This window comes from Natrix helvetica (assembly GCF_964273705.1).
Source record: "Natrix helvetica genome assembly, chromosome: 5".
In the NCBI taxonomy this organism is placed as follows: domain Eukaryota; kingdom Metazoa; phylum Chordata; class Lepidosauria; order Squamata; family Natricidae; genus Natrix; species Natrix helvetica.
Window position 1 is genome coordinate 60,649,441 of NC_138551.1, and position 20,176 is coordinate 60,669,616.

At 41.0% G+C, this 20,176-nt stretch overlaps 1 long non-coding RNA gene across 2 annotated transcripts; it reads right to left on the reverse strand.

The window, feature by feature from the left end:
- Positions 1–11,306: 11,306 nt before the first annotated feature.
- On the reverse strand, positions 11,307–20,176 carry LOC309392476. 2 transcript variants are annotated; one of them, XR_014175450.1, is made up of 4 exons: positions 20,063–20,176; positions 19,769–19,957; positions 15,860–16,065; positions 11,307–11,639 (listed from the first exon to the last, which is right to left on the reverse strand). It is a non-coding gene; the product is annotated as an uncharacterized lncRNA (long non-coding RNA). The 2 variants fall into 2 exon arrangements; XR_014175451.1 differs by lacking the exon at positions 11,307–11,639 and adding an exon at positions 14,264–14,535.

Sequence of the window (20,176 nt, forward strand, 5' to 3'; positions counted from 1 at the left end):
AATCCACGTTTTGCGATTATTGGTTTGGTGATTTGCTTTCTCATTAAATACGTCTCCCAAAATAGCTTTCATTTATTTGTTTGCTGGTTTGCATCTTGCCTTTATTATTTTTACTAATAACTCAAGGCAGCGAACATATCCAACATTTCTTCCTCCTATTTTTCCCAAACAATCACCCTATGACAGCGATGGCGAACCTTTTTTGGCTCGCATGCTGTAAGTGGGGGGAGCACAGGGGGGTCGTGTGCGGGCATGCCGCACCCATAATGCAATTCGTGATCCCCCCAGTGTGCATGTGTGCACTACAGGCGCTCCCCCCATTTTTACATGCTTTTTTCACCCTCCCCAGGCTCCAGAGGCTTTATAGGAGCCTGGGGAGGGCGAAAACAGCCCCCCGCCCCCCAGACGTCCTCCGGAGACGTCAGGGAAGCCTCCAGACAGTCCCTGAAGCCTTTGGAGCACTTAAAACGACCTTCCGAGCAAACCGGAAGTCACTACAGGCACTGCCCCCCATTTTTACATGCTTTTTTCGCCCGCCCCCGGGACGCTCTCTGGAGACGTCAGGGAAGCCTCCGGACGGTCCCTGATGCTTTCGGAGTGCTCAAAATGACCCTCTGACCAAATTGGAAGTCACTTCCGGTTTGCTCAGAGGGTCGTTTTAAGCATTCCGAAGGCTTCAGGGAAGCTCATGAAGCCTCTGGAGGATCTCCGGGGGGCGGGGGAGGCTCTTTTCGCCCTCCCCAGGCTCTTATAAAGCCTCTGGAGCTTGGGGAGGGCGAAAAATGGCTTTAAAAAAGGGTGAACTCAGCTGGCCAGCGCACGCATGCGTGCTGGCCAGCTGACAGGGCAGCGCCTCGCGTACCCTGACAAATGGCTCCGTGTGCCACCAGCCCTATGAGGTCGGTTGGGCTGAGAGAGTGTGACTAGCCCAAAGTCACTAGCTAACTTTCATGGTTCAGGTGGGACTTGAACTCATGGTCCCCCGCTTTCAAGCCTGGTGTCCTAACCACTAGACCAAAATGGCTCTCACATTATCTTGTTTAGATTTTGTGGAAATATACAATAAACAATTAATACAGGCAGTCCTTGAGTTACGATTGCAATGGAGTCCTGCGATTAAGGGTCATGAAGTCATAAAGTGAATCACCATATAACCAGCCCAGATTTTAACACATCTGTTTTTGGAATGTGTTTGTTAAGCAAATGCAATGGTGGTAAAGTGATTCTGATAACTGTTAAGTGAACCTTGCAATCATTAAGCAAATCTATTGTTCACTATGGGGCAGTTTTTGAAAGCAGAAGTGAGTTTCTGGCAAAACTATTTTAAATTTCTAGGCTGCATAAACAGGGATAGAATCAAGATCACATGACATGTTAATACCACTTTATAATGCCTTGGTAAGGCCACACTTGGAATACTGCATTCAGTTTTGGTCGCCACGATGTAGAAAAGATGTGGAGACTCTAGAAAGAGTGCAGAGAAGAGCAACAAAGATGATTAGGGGACTGGAGACTAAAACATATGAAGAACGGTTGCAGGAACTAGGTATGTTTAGTTTAATGAAAAGAAGGACTAGGGGAGACATGATAGCAGTGTTCCAATATCTCAGGGGCTGCCACAAAGAAGAGGAAGTCAAACTACTCTCCAAAGCACCAGAGGGTAGCACAAGAAGCAATGAGTGAAAACTCATCAAGGAGAGAAGCAACTTAGAACTGAGGAGAAATTTCCTGACAGTTAGAACAATTAATCAGTGGAACAGCTTGCCTCCAGAAGTTGTGAATGCCCCAACACTGGAAGTCTTTAAGAAGATGTTGGATAGCCATCTGTCTGAAATGGTATACGGTTTCCTGCCTAGGCAGGGGGTTGGACTAGAAGATCTCCAAGGTCCCTTCCAACTCTGTTATTCTATTCCAGTGATGACGAACCTTTTTTGGCTCACGTGCCATAAGTGGGGGGAGCACAGGGGGGTCGTGTGCAGGCGTGCTGCACCCATAATGCAATGTGTGACCCCCCCATGCACATGCGCGCACTACAGGCGCGACCTCCCCATTTTTGCATGCTTTTTTCGCCCTCCCCAGCGGCTCCAGACGCTTTATAGGAGCCTGGGGAGGGCGGAAACAGCATCCCCTGCCCCCCATGGAAGCCTTCCGGAGGCTTCAGGGACCTTCAGGAGGCTTCCCTGAAGCCCCCAAAGCAGTCAAAACGACTCTCCGAGCAAACCGGAAGTGACTTCAGGTTTGCTCGGAAGGTTGTTTTAAGCTCTCCAAAGGCTTCAGGGACCTTCAAGAAGCCTTCGGAGAGCTCAAAACAACCCTACGAGCAAACAGGAGGTGTCTTCCGGTTTGCTCGGAGGGTCATTTTAAGCGCTCCGAAGGCTTCAGGGACCTTCAAGAGGCTTCCCTGAAGCCTTCGGAGCGCTCAAAACAACCCTCCAAGCAAACAGGAAGTGTCTTCCGGTTGCTCGGAGGGTCGTTTTAAGCACTCCGAAGGCTTTCCCTGAAGCCTCCGGAGTGCTCAAAAACAACCCTCTGAGCAAACAGGAACTGTCTTCCAGTTGCTTGGAGGATCGTTTTAAGCACTCCGAAGCTTCAGGGACCTTCAAGAGGCTTCCCTGAAGCCTCCGGAGCAGTCAAAACGACCCTCCGAGCAAACAGGAAGTCAGTTTCTGAATTTCTGGTTTGCCCGTAGGGGCGGTTTTCTGCGCTCCGGAGGCTTCAGGGAAGCTCATGAAGCCTCCGGAGGGTCTCTGGGTGGGGGGAGGCTGTTTTCGCCCTCCCCAGGCTCCTATAAAGCCTCTGTAGCCTGGGGAGGGCAAAAAATGGCTTTAAAAAAGGGTGAACTCAGCTGGCCAGTGCGCGCATGACCTGGCAAATGGCTCCGCGTGCCACCAGTGCCACAGGTTCGCCATCACTAAATTGCAATTACGTGACCACAGGGTGCTGCAAATAGCCATGAAGCTTTATAAACAGTTGCAAACGTCCCAGGCAGAGGGCGATATTGGAACTTTGAAACCAGATCATAAGAAACTTTGTTGGGGAGGGGGGGGGTCATTATAATTTTCAAGATCACTAAGTGACCATTTATAAGTCAAGAACTACCTTTAAAAGCAAGACAGGTCTCAAGCTTATAAATGAAAAGGCCAAAAAAAAAAAAAGGTAGATAAACACTGAAGTGGGGGTGTGGGGGGAGAAGCAAATAAGAGTTTTAGTCCTGGTGATGGGATCTACTTGTGTGATTTTCATTTATTTATTTGGTAGTATGAACAAATTATATATCTACTATCTGTAGCAGTGGCCCAACATAGTGGACATGAATAGCCCTTTCTCATAAGGCTACAGTATTGACCAGGGTTAACAGATGTCCCTAATAAAGTTCAGTTGGCTTCAGAGTTAGTTTTCTCTATCTGTTTGCTGCCACCTAGTGATAACTCTTTTTTGTGTGTCTTTGACTCCTTGATTCCTGATAACATGCCTTCAGCTTTTTTGCCAAGATTTCAGAATTGGTTTGCCATTGCTTCCTTCCTAGGGCTGTAACAAAACATCTGGCCCAAGAGCTCTCAGACTAAGGCAGAACTGGAACTCACGGTGTCCCAATTCCAGCCTGGTACCTTAAGCATCACGCCAAACTGGCTTTCTCATTTAGATTTTGTGAAAATAAAAGCAGGGTGTGAAGGGGGAGAGCGAGTTCTTCGTTATCTGCTAAAATGAGCTGCAACACTTACGAATTAGCATATGAAAAATTGTACTTTTTAATCTGCTGAATGAAGGCTGATCACCATCCTAGCATTGCCACTGTTGGTCTAAGACAGGGGTGTCAAACTCATGGCGTCACGGCGGTCTCACGTGACGTATCGGGACTTCCCCCCCTTGCTAAACTGGGCAGGGGCGTGGCCAGTGTGTGACGCATCTGACCCGTTTGACTGAGTTTGACGGCCCTGGTCGAAGATGATGGGAAATACAATCTAAACACATCAGGGAGGGAGGGGCTTGACAGGGGAGTGTATTTGTCCTGCTCCTTCTTTAAAAGTAAGGTCTGTTGGTCAATTTTTTCTTTGTTGTATTAAGATGAGCAGAGCTGAAGAATACCTACTAAAGAACAATGGGACTCTACCCATGCTGGGATTTCAGTGTTCTTAACCATGCACTGAATTTGGTGATGTAGAAACATAGGCTTGGAAAAGTCTTGGAGGTCTTCCTGTCTAACCCACTGTCCTAATACCACATTGGTCAAATGGCTGTGCAACACTATCTCAAAAACCTCAATGTTGGGGCACCCACAACTTTAGAAGGCAAGCTGCTCTACTGCTCAGTAGTTTTCACTGTCAGAAAATTTCTCATTTCAAGCTGGCTCTTCTTTTGATAACATTTCACACATTGGTTTTTGTCCTATCTTCAGGTGCTATGCAGAATAATGCCCTCTTCCCTGTGGCAGCCCTTCAGGTATACCAGGAAGACTGTTATTATGTCTCTTCCCAGTCTTCTCTTTGTTGAGCTAAACATACCTAGTTTGTTAATTTAAATATACCTAGTTTGTTAGGACAAATATACCTAGTTCATACATTTGACTGAAAAGAAGCAAGAATCATAAGATAATAAATACTGTGTTTCTATGCCTAATATGTAAGTTTTGTGATTGTGTTACAATTTTTATGCATATTACATAAGTCTTGTAATTGTGTTAAAGCAACAAGCATTTCATGCCAAGATGAGGATTCATAGATAAAATGTCATGTATCCTCATCCTCATCCTTGGAACTGCCTATATACTCAGATCTACCTTAATAGTTCTTTGGTTAGGACTTGAATTGTTACATTTTTACCAGTCCCAGACTGAATTGAATTGAAGATTAATAAGAACAACAACAACAACAATAACTACTGTAATGCTCTCTACACCCCTTTTAGGCGGCCTGCACTGGTTGCCGGTTGTTTTCTGGGTGCGATTCAAGGTATTAATTTGACCTTTAAAGCGCTCCATGGCTTAGGCCCAGGGTACCTGCGAGACCACCTACTGCCACCAGTAGCCTCCCACCGTCCAGTGCGATCCCACAGAGTTGGCCTCCTCAGGGTGCCGTCGGCCAAACAGTGTCGGCTAGTGACCCCCAGGGGGAGAGCCTTCTCTGTGGGAGTGCCTTCCCTCTGGAATGAGCTGCCCCCGGAGCTTCGCATAATCCCTGACCTCCAGTCCTTCCGACGCGCCCTAAAAAGTTGGCTTTTTCAGCAAGCCGGCCTGGCCTGTTAATTTTAACTTAATTTAAATATATTGTCTTTTAAATTCAGTTTGTTTTTTGGATATGTATTAAATTTTTTTAAACTTTTGGGATGTGTGTTTTTTTAATGTTGTACGCCGCCCTGAGTCCTTTTGGAGAAGGGCGGCATATAAATCTAAACAAACAAACAAACAATAATAATAATGTCAAATAAAGTATTCTATTCTATTAATATTGTTTGAATAAAGATCAATTAAAACACACTGTTAAATGCACACATCAGTGGTGTGCAGTCAGGTGAGGCAGGGGAGGCACAGCCTCACCACTGTCATCATGAAAAGAAAAAAAATGTAAAAGGAAAAAGGCGAGAGCTGAGGTCAGGCTGAGCTAGTTGCTGCCTCACCGTGGATGACTCTGCTTAACTGTTTAAAAAAGCCTCTAAAAAAGCACCCTCTACTATGAGGCAGGAGAACTGCATGCCTCATCTAGTCTGACTTTAGGCGTTTTATGATCACTCGAGCAGAGTTAAGCAAGGGTTAAAAGGCTAAAAATTCCTGACGTAGGTGAGGCATGCAGTTCTCCTGCCTCATAGTAGAGGGCGCTCATTTGGGCGGGGCTTCTTCAGAGGACCCGAGGCAAGAGCAGAGTTGAAATCCTCTCTGAAACAGCTGGAAAAGGTACGTGTGGGTCGGAGGGAGGGGGAGGAATTCAAACGTCATCCTCCTGGTGCGGGGCTTTGGGCAAAGGCTGGAGGGAAGGGTTAGGGTTTGATTGCAGGCATAGCCACGTTGCCATTTCAAACCTGTAATCAGTGAAGCTGGGCTGGAACCTTTCGGGGCTGGGGGAAAATGTGTGTAGTCCAATCCAATGTTTGTGTGTGTGTGTGTGTGTGTGTGTGTGTGTGTGTGTTTGAGAGAGGGGGGAGGGAAGGGAAGGGAGAAGAAAAAGAAAAAGAAAGAAGGAATATTCTTTCGCAAAGGAGAAAAACAAATGCTGTCGCTTTAAATTGGAACTGAGCATGCCTGGCTGTGGAATTCTGGGAGTTGAAGTCCACAAATCTAAAAACATTTGAAACCCACCACTGGGTCAGTGCCTCACCAGCCATAAACCTCACCGCACGTCACTGGCACACATGCATTAAATGTGTCTGTATTTTTTTTAAAAATCCACAAGACTTAGAAAATCAGAATTAAAATATTGTCCCTGTGAACCAATTAAAATTAAATTAACTGCTTACCTCTGGTCTATGAATGGACACTGATGCATAAGCATTTATTTGTGCATATTGCTCTGTCCTTTGAAATAAATGTTGCAACCCACTGACCCAAATAAACACCAGAAACGGCAAGGCAGTTGAGGTCAAATACATTATGTTTTCTAAATAATACTTCCTCTGTTCTTCATCAGGAAACAGTATTTATAGGAAAGCCTTGTCATGTATTGCTTATGTTCTAGTTCATTATTAATTACAAATCACAATAGCCCTTTGGTGTTGTTACAGGTAACCTTCAGGTTATGATCACAATTGGGACGGGAAACTCAGTTGCCAAGTGACATTGTCGCAAAGCGAAATATCAGGTAACCACATTGCTTAGGGAAGGCAATTCCAGAAATCCTGGTTGCCACTGTAAATGTGGACAACGTGGGTCATTCAGCCAGGACCTCATGTGATAACAACTTCTGACTTCCTACCGAGTTCCCTGTTGACTTTGTTTGTGGGGCGTTGGTAGGGAAGGTCAGAAACGGTGACCATGACCGTGCCTCCTTGTGATATCAAACCAGGTGCTGAGAACCCAGATCATGATCCCATGACCACGAGGATGGTGTGGTGACCAGAACTCCAAGTGCATTATAAGTCCCTTTGAATAGTCATAACCAGAGGACTACTTGTGTGTACCTCTTCCCCACGCGGTAAGATAAGACTACAACATACTTCCTTCTTTACATCTCCTACCTCCTCTGACTCTTTGTTTGCATGCATTCATCCCCTACTCCTCCTTTCCTCTTATTTCTTCTTTTCTTCCTATTAAAAAGTTTGTGTTTTTTTCACTTGGGTTAAATATTATATCAGGTAACCTTTTTGTTGAAGCAATAGATAATTATATTTCCAATTCGCTATCATAGTAATGATAGATGAATTCTAATTTTCATTTAAATGCTTTACATTGGAAAATGCCCTGCAACTAATCTCCAAAGCATAAACTGAAAGCCTTTTCACAAAGGGAGAATATAACCCGGGGACAAAATTTTGCTAAATCTAACCCAATGGTTCTTTGTACAAAGTACAGTAGTCACTTCCATTTTCTGCCACAAGGAGGCGATACAGATCCATTTGTCTGCCAATTTTGCAACCAAGCTAGAAAAAAAAAAGGGGGTGGGGTGGGGGAAATAACAAATGAATCTTGTGTGGCTTCTTTATTACCAATATTGCTTATTAGATTTCCACAGATCCTGATTTTGTTCCGAACCCTTTCCTTTGCTACTGAAGTAAATATTGAGAAATATTTAACACCCAAACAGATAGCCCTCAACTTACAACCACAATTGAGCCCAAAATGTATGTTGCTGAGCAAGATAGTTGTTCAATGAATCTTGCTCCGTTTTATGACCTTTCTTTGCCACAGTTGTTAAGTGAATCACTGCAGTTGCTCAGTTAGTAACACATTTTTTTAAAGCGAATCTGGATTCCTCGTTGACTTTACTTGTCAGAAGGTCACTAAAGTTGGTCACATGACCCTGGGATATTGCAACCGTCATAAGTACACGCGAGTTGCCAAGCAGCCGAATTTTAATCACCTGACCAGGCCATAGGGATGCTGCAACATTTGTAAGTCCGAAAAACGGTCATAAGTCACTTTTTTCGGTGCCATTATAACTTTGAACTATCCCTAAACACGTGGTTGTAAGTTGAGGCCTACCTGTATCTGAGAGAGAGTCCCACGAAAGCATTTAATATCATGCTAAGTCTGTTCGTTTTCTATCCTGTCTTTCCTTGAGGAACTCTGCTTAGCTTATATGAGGTTCTCCCAGTCATTCTCTGCCCCAAATAATGACCTCACGAGAACTCTGCAAGGGCATGTTGTCAAAGCTTGAAGTTGTCAAAGAAGCAAATGGCAAAGCATGAACCTGAAGCTGGGCCTCCCTTTTCTCCTCCTATCCACACTTTGTCTCTTTTCTTTCCAAATACGTTAGAGCAGCGATGGTGAACCTTTTTTGGCTCGTGTGCCACAAGTGGGAGGAGCGCAGGGGGGTCATGTGCGTACGTGCCGCACCCATAATGCAACGCTCAACGCCCAGTGTGCATGCGCGGACATGCTTTTTCGCCCTCCCCAGGCTCCAGAGGCTTTATAGGAGCCTGGGGAGGGAGAAAAGAGCCTCCCCTGCCCCCCCCCGGAGGCCCTCCGGAGGCTTTAGGGATCGTCCAGAGGCTTCCCTGACGCATTCGGAGCGCTCAAAATGACCCTCCGAGCTAACCGGAAACTGACAGGGCAGTGTCTCGCGTGCCCTGACAAATGGCTGACAAATGACACAGGTGACACGTGTGCCATAGGTTTGCCATCACTGTGTTAGAGCACCTAATTTGTGTGGGCTGTTGTTTCTGTATTGTTTTGTGTTTTTATGCTTCTTTGGGATTATGGTTTGCAAGTCATGAGGTTGTGATGGGCAGTTGTATAAATTGAATGAATGAATGATCCTTGCCTATGAAAAAAAATAATGAATGTAATGCGATTCATTATTCATAAAATTGGGAATATTATTTTAGGAAAGCGCAAGGACAATGAGACTGCAATTTGAACTGGATAGACTGTCAACATTTAGCCAAGAGCAAAGAAACTTGGCTTGCATATCGCACTGTTGTCCTGCCTGCAACAACTTATTTGATGAACATGCAAAAATCTGCCATGAATACTTCAACGGCCTGGAAAGGTCTCCTGAAAAGCAAACCCCTGCTAGTTTCACTGATACAGATTGTGATTATTTCTTTTAGTGCATGTGAATATAGCAAGCTTACAGTGTAGTCATCGTTAAAGACGACTCCTAAGAACATCTTGGACAGCAAAGAAAATAAACAAATGGATTATCGAACGAATCAACCTAGATCTCTCTCACCTGAGGCCAACTTCAATGACCAGTTCAAATGATCCTTCTTCAGACAATTTAGCACTCTGGAAAAGTCTCTAGGGCTGGGAAGGTACAAGAAAGCAGAAGAGGGTGAACAGCAAGGGGAACAGACTCATTTACTTTGACTGTGGGAAACTTGAAAGAATAGGTTAGGAGCCGATCATCGTGGAGAAAATCTAAGTGGTTGGTAAGAGATGACATTGATTTGATGGCATATAATAATCAGCCAAGCTTCCAGTAAGATCCTATCGAACCTTCTGTCAGAGTTTGTTGCATACATTCAAATCCAGAAGCAAACACAGATAACTGATGCAACAGGATTCATTAAATTCTTTATATACATAAGAATAGATGAATAAATGTATAATACCAACAGGTGGTTCTTCTAAGTAAACACAAGGCAGGAGAGTTACAGGCAAACACAAGCAATTAGTTTCATTTCAGCAGACAAGACAGACAGACTGCTTAAGTTTCTGTTTCTCATATTTTAACACCTTCTCTCCTTTTATCTTTGTCTCTCTGGAAGCACTTAGGAGCATTAACGCACCAAGGACAGCTATATTTTTTAATAACTACCGGTATGTTTGCCTCTTTTTTATTTCGACTTGCCAGCAGTCACATCAATACATGATGCTGAATAAGGAGTCCCCAAAATCTTTGGAGGAACCTAATTTCAAATCCAGGGACATAATTGTTAGGAATGTAAGCTAACAGTTGGGTCAGCAATATATAAACCATGATGGTAGTAGTATAGCTTTAAGTACTGCTGTAATGTGATTGGTTGCTGTTACCTCAAGCAGCCATAAGAGGGAGCCAGAATGACTGTTAGCTCTCTGTTTGTTAGATGCTGATCTGTGAATACTGCTTGTAAGACGTATCGTGAGTTACTGTGAGTTTTGCTACTGTTAGCGACTTTGTGTGCTGAACTGATTATATGATACTGGACTGTGTTTGATGGATAACTGCCTGCCTGAACCGTGTGTAAATTGACCCTTGAATACCTCTATTTTCCACGAAAGTAAAATCCTATTTAAACTGCAGTGTCTCTGTATGCTGGTTTGTGTGTTCTTCCATACCACTCTCATTATGCTTCTCTGCGCACTCGCTCTTCTAACGGGGAGCTTACCTAACAATAATGATTACCGGTATATTACCAACAAGGAAGTAAGTCTCACTGAATTCAATTGGATTTGTGAGTACAAACCAGTAGTGGGTTTCAAAATTTTTAGAACCTCTTCTGTAGGTGTGGCCTGCTTTGTGGGAGTGGCTTGCCAGCCATGTGACTGGGTGGGAGTGGCTTGGAAGTCATGTGACTGGGTGGGCATGGCCAATTTGTAAAATGTGGTGAAACTCACTTAATAATGCTCTTGCTTAGCAACCAAAATGTTGTCTCAGGAACTCTGGCATTTAAAGCACGCAAGTCTTAAAGCTGTCAAGTTACAAGACCCTTGCACCCCTAACCCTTTAGAAAAAAAAGCCCAGGGGTGTTCAAACTTCACAGCTTTAAGACTTGTGGACTTCAACTCCCAGAATTCCTCCTCTCGCTCTTCATCTTGATGATGTGCGGACGGGAGGGGGAAGGGAGATGGAACCAGTTCTAAATGGCACTGTAGATTTGTGGAACCTCTTCTATAGAAGAGGTTAGAACTGGCAGGAACCCACCCTTGATACAAACACATAGAATGATAAGCTTTTGGAATGAATTAACAAATACACCTGGATAAACTAATGAATATCTGCAAATTGTCAAGTGCTGAAATTTTGATCTCGTAACCCTGGGGATGCTGTGTTGAGTTTAAGAAGCCATTGCAATGATGCTGAAAAAAATAACTTGCAACAGGTCCTTAAAGCCATCACAGCATCCCCAGGATTACGTGATCAAAATTTGAGCATTTGACGACTTTGAATATTCATTAATTGAATGGTTGTAAATTAAGGCCTCTAACATTGTCTTTTTCTGCCATCATTTCTACCTATTATTCACCCTCGTGGTACATCTGGAACTCATGCAAGCCATTAGCTGTCTTCTCCAATTTAATGGCCCCTCGCTTCTATTATTTCTAGTTTCCCTGCAGTGCCAGAATTAGCAGAATGGAGCTATGATCAAATGAACTTACAAAAATGCTAGCGCCTGGAATTTTATTTAAAGACATTCCTTCTTTATCTTCCAAAATGTACATATTGCAGCTCGTTTGAAGTACTCTTGTCAAGTTCATTCCAAAGGAAGTCTAGAATATTCAACAATATGTATCTTTCCATCACTTTGAAGTTTGAGCTGCTTACACTTCCCAATCATGTTATTCTCCCCTAGAATTTAATGGAAATGGAAAGGAAGAGGGCTGCAGACCACTGGAGAAATGATCACTCAAGGACATGCTATTTATGCCTTGTGCAGATATATGCACATTTCTTAAAAGTTCTCACAGTAACATCAAGAAGTTGGAATCTCTGCCATTGACCAGTTATCTCTTTTTCTACATGGGGAAATTGATATTATATTATTGATATTATATATGAAATGATCCCAAATGAAGGTTTTAGATAAGTCTCCCCCTCCCCCCCTCTAGCATCTTCCAGCTATGTTACCCATCACATCAAGCCAGCCCACCATCTGGCTGCGCGGTCAGGAAAGCAGGGTTAGAACAGCAGTTAGATGAAGAACTTAACCAATAATAGATCATGATGGAACCAAAGATAGATATCAATTTTGGGTCTCAAGAATCAGTTCTTTCTTCCTTGCTGATCTTTCCAACATAATACTCTTGAGGTCAAAGGATAAGTTAGGGATTCAGTTGCTAGTATTGTCCAAAACTCATTGATTGAGCCCAAAGTCTGGAATTTTGAAACATTAGCAAGAACGTTAGGAAGAAAAGGGTTTAGGTTAGTGGTTCATGTGCCATTAGTAATCTCTGTAATGTAATATAACTTTTCATTTCAGCCCTCAGCAGAGGAAAGGAAGCAGAAGTAAATCTCTAGGAAGATTTAGGACATCATCTCTAAATCAAACTCCTTCAATGTCAAAGCTCCATGATTATGGCAGCTTTTCATTACACATTTTTCAGTAGCCCTGCAGACTATAAAGGCTGAGCAGGTTATCCCTTTTCAGGCAGGGTACCACAAACAGTTTTGATACTTTTAACATTTGGGAAGGCTTCAGTCCAGAGAGATTCAATTAATTTTTCATATGCTCAGAACAGTTTCAAGATGTTCCTTCTCAACTTGAACCCAAAAACCTCAGCTGCTATCTAGATCACCACTATAGATATATAGATCAATAAGCAGCAGCTGACTTCAAAAGTGTCACAGTCGGTAATTACCATCATGTGTGCTCACTAATGCAGATATATTGGAATCTCAGAGCAATTGGGCCCTAGGAATTTTTCCGTGTGGGAGCTCCCATTCAACTTACATCGCTGTTGGGAAGCATCTTCAGAATGTGACTTTCTCCCATTTGAAATAAGTGGAGGAATTTAAAATAAATAGGTTTTGACCCTTATGTAATCCTCCTCTATACAGCAGTATGTAAGAATATCATTTTGTAAAAAAATGTAGGCATAGATACATTCACCTTTTGTACTTTTTTCTCCACAGAATTTGTCTACTATTAGCAATATGCATCCTACCCACAAACAACATAACAGGAAATATTAGTTTGTCTCTCCTTTCCTATCGGCCAAAAAAGTAGTGGTAAATTTACCTGTGCTGGATATTCTCAAGAGGAGGTTCATTTAATTTGGATCCTTGCACTGAGCAAGGCCTTCATATTCAATAGCCTTCGCATTCTACATTTCCATGATTTTAATAGCCACCTTTGTGCAGCACTCCAGAGATAATTGTGGAGAAAGTTTTAGAGAAAGAACCATAGGTTCAGAATAAAGTCACAGTTCCCAGTTTGTTAGCTTCTTGTTGTTGTTAGTTGCGAAGTCGTGTCTGACCCATCGTGACCCCATGGCCTTCCTGTTCTCTACCATCCTCTTGAGTCCATTTAATCTCACATCTAGTGCTTCGGTGACTCCATCTAGCCACCTCATTCTCTGTCATCCCCTTCTTCTTTTGCCCTCAATTTTTCCCAGCATTAGGCTCTTCTCCAGTGAGTCCTTCCTTCTCATTAGATGGCCAAAGTATTTGAGTTTCATCTTCGGGATCTGGCCTTCTAAAGAGCAGTCAGGGTTGATCTCCTCTAGGACTGACTGGTTTAATTGCCTTGCAGTCCAAGGGACTCGCAGGAGTCTTCTCCAGCCCTATAGTTCTATTAGATAACAAATGATGTCTATGGAGATTCTCAATCATCCAGGTCATGATTGTCCCAAAGGTGCTTTTCCAAAGACAACAAGACTTTCTTAGTTTTCTTTCCCCTTGAAAACATTTCGCTTCTCATCCAAGAAGCTTCTTCAATTCTTTTTCAAGTTCTTCTTCTTTTAATCATCATGCAAATGCTGTCACTTACATACTTGCACAAGACATTGTATGTTCAGTACATAATCTTACAATACAATACAATACAATACAATACAATACAATACAATACAATAGCAGAGTTGGAAGGGACCTTGGAGGTCTTCTAGTCCAACCCCCAGCCCAGGCAGGAAACCCTATACCGTTTCAGACAAATGGCTATCCAACATCTTCTTAAAGACTTCCAGTGTTGGGGCATTCACAGCTTCTGTAGGCAAGCTGTTCCACTGATTAATTGTTCTAACTGTCAGGAAGTTTTTCCTCAGTTCTAAGTTGATTCTCTCCTTGATTAGTTTCCACCCATTGTTTCTTGTTCTACCTTCAGGTGCCATGGAGAATAGTTTGATTCCCTCTTCTTTGTGGCAACCCCTGAGATATTGGAACACTGCTATCATGTCTCCACTAGTCCTTCTTTCTATTAAACTAGACATACCCATCTTGACATTTAAACAATGATGTTACCATAGGCATTTAATCAATCTGATATTATCACTGTTTGCTGTGGATATCTCTGCTAATAGGCAATTATAAATATATTTAGACCTTTACCTTTCCTACCGTGTTTGTGTTTTAGAAGAAATCAAGGCAGTGAAAAAAATACATTTTGTAACACAGTCTAGTATACACACTTGTTCCAGTTTGCAGTATATAGTTCTTTTCAGGTTATTTTTGTCGGGGAGATGAATAATCACATGGAGAAGATGACAGAAGAAATACTGCAGCATTCTCGTTCATCCTCTTCAATGTTCTGTCACAATTATACCAAAAGGCACCAGAATATGTATTTACTCTGTTTGTACTTTTCAGTTTCTTCAGCCCCTGAATATACCTGACAGTAACAGGCACCATATTGGGAGGATTGAACGATTCTGTCTGGAAATCATCTGGCTTTGGACTCAGATGGATACATTGAGTACAGTTCTGAGAATGTACTTAAACTTCAGATGTAAGGATGGGACAATGAGGCATCCAACCTTTCCAAATATGAAAGCTTTTTGTTTCTAAAAAGCACAATTCCTTAGTCTGGAAAGTCCCCTCTCTTGCCTACAAACAAACATGTTTCTTACATTTGATTTAATTCCTCCTCATTTTTCAAGCCTAGTATCATTCCATTCTATTAGCACCTAAGTTTGCAGCTAAAGCAAGGAGAAAAACCACTGCAAGAAGATTGATATATTTTCATTTCTCCTAATATGCATTTTTATATAATTAAATATCATATACACCTATTCTCGTGTATGTACTCTGCATTTTTTACCAAGCCAATGTATTTTGTGCACATTTTTCATCCAAATATTAAATTATGCTTTACTCATATTTACAATAACAGTCTAGAGCACAGAATTTGGAAAGGCACCAATTTTAGTAAATTGTGTGTGTGCATTTACTGTATATGTGTGCGTTTGTGTATATATGCATACACACGTAGAGAAAGTATCCTGAACATGCAGTCCAGTTAACACACGTTTGGGAAATGAAAATTGGAATCTAAGCACTAAAATATGAAGCAAATATATTTAGCAGACTCACCATTTGAGTTGGCGTTTAGCATCTCAAGGAAACAGTTATTGACAGACAATCCTAGTGAAATTATGTCATGAAAATATAAATGCAAGCAACTGAACAAGTTGTATATGTATGTTTTGCATGTGCATATCTTTATTTTTCCTTTCCTTTCTGATTTTATCACAACATTCAGATAAGAGAAAATGATCCACTCCCATACCCACGTCTCATTTTTTCCCTAATTCAGAAGTTTAATATTCATATATTGACCTGAACTTTAACCTGGTGTAGGCAAATTATATCAGAGAACAAACTATCTTTGAAGAAAATTGATTACTCTTTTCAGAAATATTTTCAAGAAACTAATCTCTCCCTCATGAAAACAAGTGAAAGAAAGTTTGGACTTTAGTGTCCATTTTAAGAAAAGCTTAACAAAGGGGAAAAGCACTAGATGATGAATAATATTTTTTTTGTTGTAAAGAGCTCTTACATTGGCACCTGATAGAAGTAATGGAAACATAGATTGGGAAACCAAGAATGCCAACACTTTAAAAATAAACACCCACCTGTCTTAGATTCGAAGACTGATGTTTTGAGAAGATCAAGCAACACATGACTGTTTGCCTCCTTAGTTCTTTGTGAGGTAAAGTTTTGTATCTTATATCTACTGAAGTTCGTTCAGCACATACCCGGGACAAGGTTTTCTATAGCGTGGCACCAAATTTTGCATGAGGCCAGGCCTATAATATCACGGTTGTTCTTTCAGATGAATCTAAAAAAAGCAGGGAGAAATACAGTGCTCATTTTTGTAGTTGGCAAGAGGTTCAAAACATATCTTTTCCATATAGTGCACACTGGCCACAACACTTTCCTAACAGAAAGCAGCTGAAAGGGTTCTGGCTGATATCAAGACCAAGGCAGGGGAGAAATTCTGTCACCCAATCACCACTATGCCACCTTCCTGCCTTACAAAAATATCACTTGCTGCTATATAAATCATTCTACAGTTTCAATACTGAAATTGTAGTTTGCAAGAAGAATTTGGTGCATTGCTGATGTTTTTTGACTTGTCATGTATACATTATCTTTCTGTAACTGTATTGGCTTACTTTATCCATATAGTACTTGTATTATTTTGTTTCTTAGTGAAATTCTTAACGAGAGATGTAAGTTGAGAATTGGCAACTGATTAGAGCAAGGGTGTCAAACTCAAGACCCAGGCAGGCGGATTGGACCCAGAGAGTGCGTAGACCAGACCTGCAGGACCTCCCTGGAAACAGCAGAGGGGTGCAGGAGGCTGTTGCAGATGAAAATGGAGCTCAGGAGCCCATTTTTGCTGGCAGAAACCTCAGGCCACCACAGGCGCCCCCGACAGGAGTGAGGTCGAGTTGGCGATGCCTACCCTGGCCCCCTGAGGTCAAATACAACCCTGATGCGGCCCTCAATGAAATAGAGTTTGACACCCTGGATTAGAGATTTTTTTTAAAGTTATTAATCAAGAGCCAGTTTGGTTTAGCAGTTAAATCATCAGGCTAAAAATCAAGAGACCATGAGTTCTAGTCCTGCCTTATGCATGAAGCCAGGTGGGTGACACTCAGCCAGTGTTTCTCTCAGTCTTAGGAAGGAGGCAGTGGCAAACCACTTCTGAAAAAAACCTCGTCAAGGAAATAGCAGGGATTGTCCACAGAGAGAAAAAGGGTGGAAAAAAAAGGTTAGTACATTTGGAGACCACCAAACTTTCAAACTAGAAGCTTTTTCTTTAAGATATAAAAGGATTTTTTTTTAAAAAAAGCCAGAATCTAATAAATGAAAGCTATTATTTGCCAGAACAAAATTCCATCTGCAATATTTTAGTTTTCATTCATCTCTTTGGTCTTCTGTGGATTAATTAACTGATTATTTTTATTTTCTGCCAATTAAACTATTGCAGTCTTGCAGTTCTGCTGGAACATAGTTTGACCTTCAACTGAGTAAAAATTTAATCTGCTATTTAAATAGTAAAAAATATAATAATAAGCAGAATCTGCCGGTGCAGTTGAAACAATCATCTAGTTTTTAAAATGTTTTTCTACTATAAAAGTTAATGCAAACCAATCAAGCTGATAAAATCTGGAATTATCATCGTAAATACAAAAAAAAAAAATTGGTGTGAGGGCTTTGTGGTAAAGAGTAGAATTTAAATTCTAGGGGTTTTCTATTTTACTTATCAACTTGTTGCTGTTCACAACTACTATGAAATGGCTAGGAAAATATATTTTTCAAGACAGCAGAATACAGCCTTTAAATTTAGATCAAAAAGAAATATCCACAGACCAATAGTAGAAAGAAGGGAAATCTAGTGATAGAAAGACCTAGCCAGCATGCTTTAGTTAAACAAAAATCCTTCTTGTTTTTTACAGCTGAATATAGTAGAGCAGAGGCAGAAAGGAAAGGAAAGATCAAAGCTAAATCTAATAGTACAGAAGAATAAAAGTGAGAGGGAGTGATGTGAATAAGACTGATCCTAGTAGGTATTTGATAAAAGACACCAAATGTGTCAAAGAATTTTAAAAGGGGAAAACATGTTACATATGGAGAAAAATGCAGCTTTTGGTATTACCTTTGCACCATCCCAATTTTATTAAAAGATTATGGGGATGGGAAAAAAAAAAGAATGGACATGAAGTTAATATTACGATAATTCCATTAATGGTTGAACTTCATTAAGGGATTTAGATTACAATTTGAAGTGCTCTGCCCACCATTAGACTTTATTTTTTTTAAAAAAACTTTTTTTCAAAGCAAAAGAGGGAAGAATCACAAAGAGGCTCATTAGCTTTTAAAAATGAGAGCTAAGGCATAATGATCACTGCAGACTTTTTTTTTTCCTTCAAAAAGAATTTGAGACAACAGAGCAAAAGGGAAAATGGGGGGGGGATGTATATGACCACTTTAGTCTTGGCAAACTTATGATGAAAGTCCCCCACTAGTGTTATTAATAATAGAGCAGGTGGCCTTCTTTGCAAACGTTAGATATAATTAAACTATTTAGTGCAAATGGAAGAACTAGCTAAAATAATATAAAGATAAAATTAAAAGACAAATTAAAAATGGCTGAACATTTATGGAATTTTGGCAACTGCTGAGATCTCATATGACTTTCCGTAATTTTGCAAGACTTCACAGTATATGTTATTTATGTGTGTGTGTGTGTGTGTATGTGTGTATGTATTTAAATTTCACGGGCTTTCATAACTTTCAGAGGGGGCACAGGCAGTGACGGGATTCAGCCATTTCGCACCACCTCGAGAGAACCAGTTGTTAACTTTCTGAGCAGTTATGTGAACTGATTGTTGGACGAAAACTTTAGGGCAGAGAACGGGTTGTTAAATTATTTGAATTCCATCTCTGGGCACGGGGGCTTTGTTTCCACACAGATAATGGACATGTGCAAAGTTTTGTTGCAGCAAACTTATTTGACTAAGCTTTGGCAGTCTGAGTTGCCAAATCAGATCAGTTGGTCCAATCAATTTGAATATGGAAAAATTCACAATGCATGGATAGAGAAACTGATATTTGGAATCCAATTGGAACAAAATTGCTTCTATTAGCAGCATTCAGAAAAGAGAGATCCTTTCCTTCAGCGAAGTATTTTAAGCTCTGCAATAAGTAGTTGGGCACCCTGAGAATTCTGAGAATTTGTGGAAGGTATCAAGAAAAAGCAGGTCCACGAGCATGACAGAAACCTGTTTTTGCAAATTGGATTTTATCCATAGTCTTGGCTCCTTACTAGATTAGTTCCATATGATTGTGATGATATACAGATAGTCCTCAAGGTATGATGCAGTTGGAACTTTAGTCATTAAGCAATGCAATTGTTAAGTCACTCAGCCTGGTTTTATGTCCCTTTTTGCTGTGGTCGTTAAGCAAATCTGGTTGGCAGAAGCCCCCTGGGAAGATCACAAATGGTGATCGTGTAATTCTAGGATGCTGCAACTGTTATAAATACACACCGGTTGCCAAGCACCCAAATTTTGATCACTTAATCATGGGGACACTGTGACGATTGTAAATGTGAGGATTAGTCAATCATAAGTCACTTTCTTCATTGCTGTCATAACTCCAGTTGTTAAACTGTCGTAAGTTGAGAACCATTCAAATTGATTTGTCTACTTGATTTCAATGGTCATTAAATAAGGCAACAGATACAGTCTTGAACTAGGAAATAAGTTCTAATGGGTTGCATAGACCAGACAAATTAAGCTATTATTTAATCCAGAGCCAGTCTGTAATATTTTCAATCATACTCATCCTTCCATAATTACATTTTATTTTTTACTTTTGTTAGTAGATATACCAAATGCTAATCAAAGCAGTAAATATAAATACAAATTAAACAAAAATAATACTCTAAAGGAAAAGTGCCAATTAAATTCAGATTTAAAGAACAGCCTTTCTGAAACTGTATCAGATGAACCTCAGCCATGAAAGCTCACATCTTTCTTTATGAATTTACCCAATGATGTTGAAATAAGTGCACCCATATTTCCCTATATAACAACCAAAATCAATTGTTTTCTGTTTCAACTTTCTGCTGATTTGCTGCGGGGAAGATCGTTGGAGATCATTTAATCTGAAGAGGAAAATCCGCTTTCCAAAAGACTTGCCGAGTGGGCTAAGAGGAGCTATTCATGATGGAAGAAATGGAGAGGAGGGAAAGAAAATGTAATAGTTCTACTATTCCCCAAAGACTGGACAGAGAAACATTTTTTAAAATAAAACTCTAATACCTAAGAAGCGTTTGAAGGCTGTTCTCAGGCATCCTGGTAATTTCAACAGAGTACTGCATAAAGAGACAAGAATCTTGCAATAAAATATATATTTTACAATAATGTCCCCTTTTT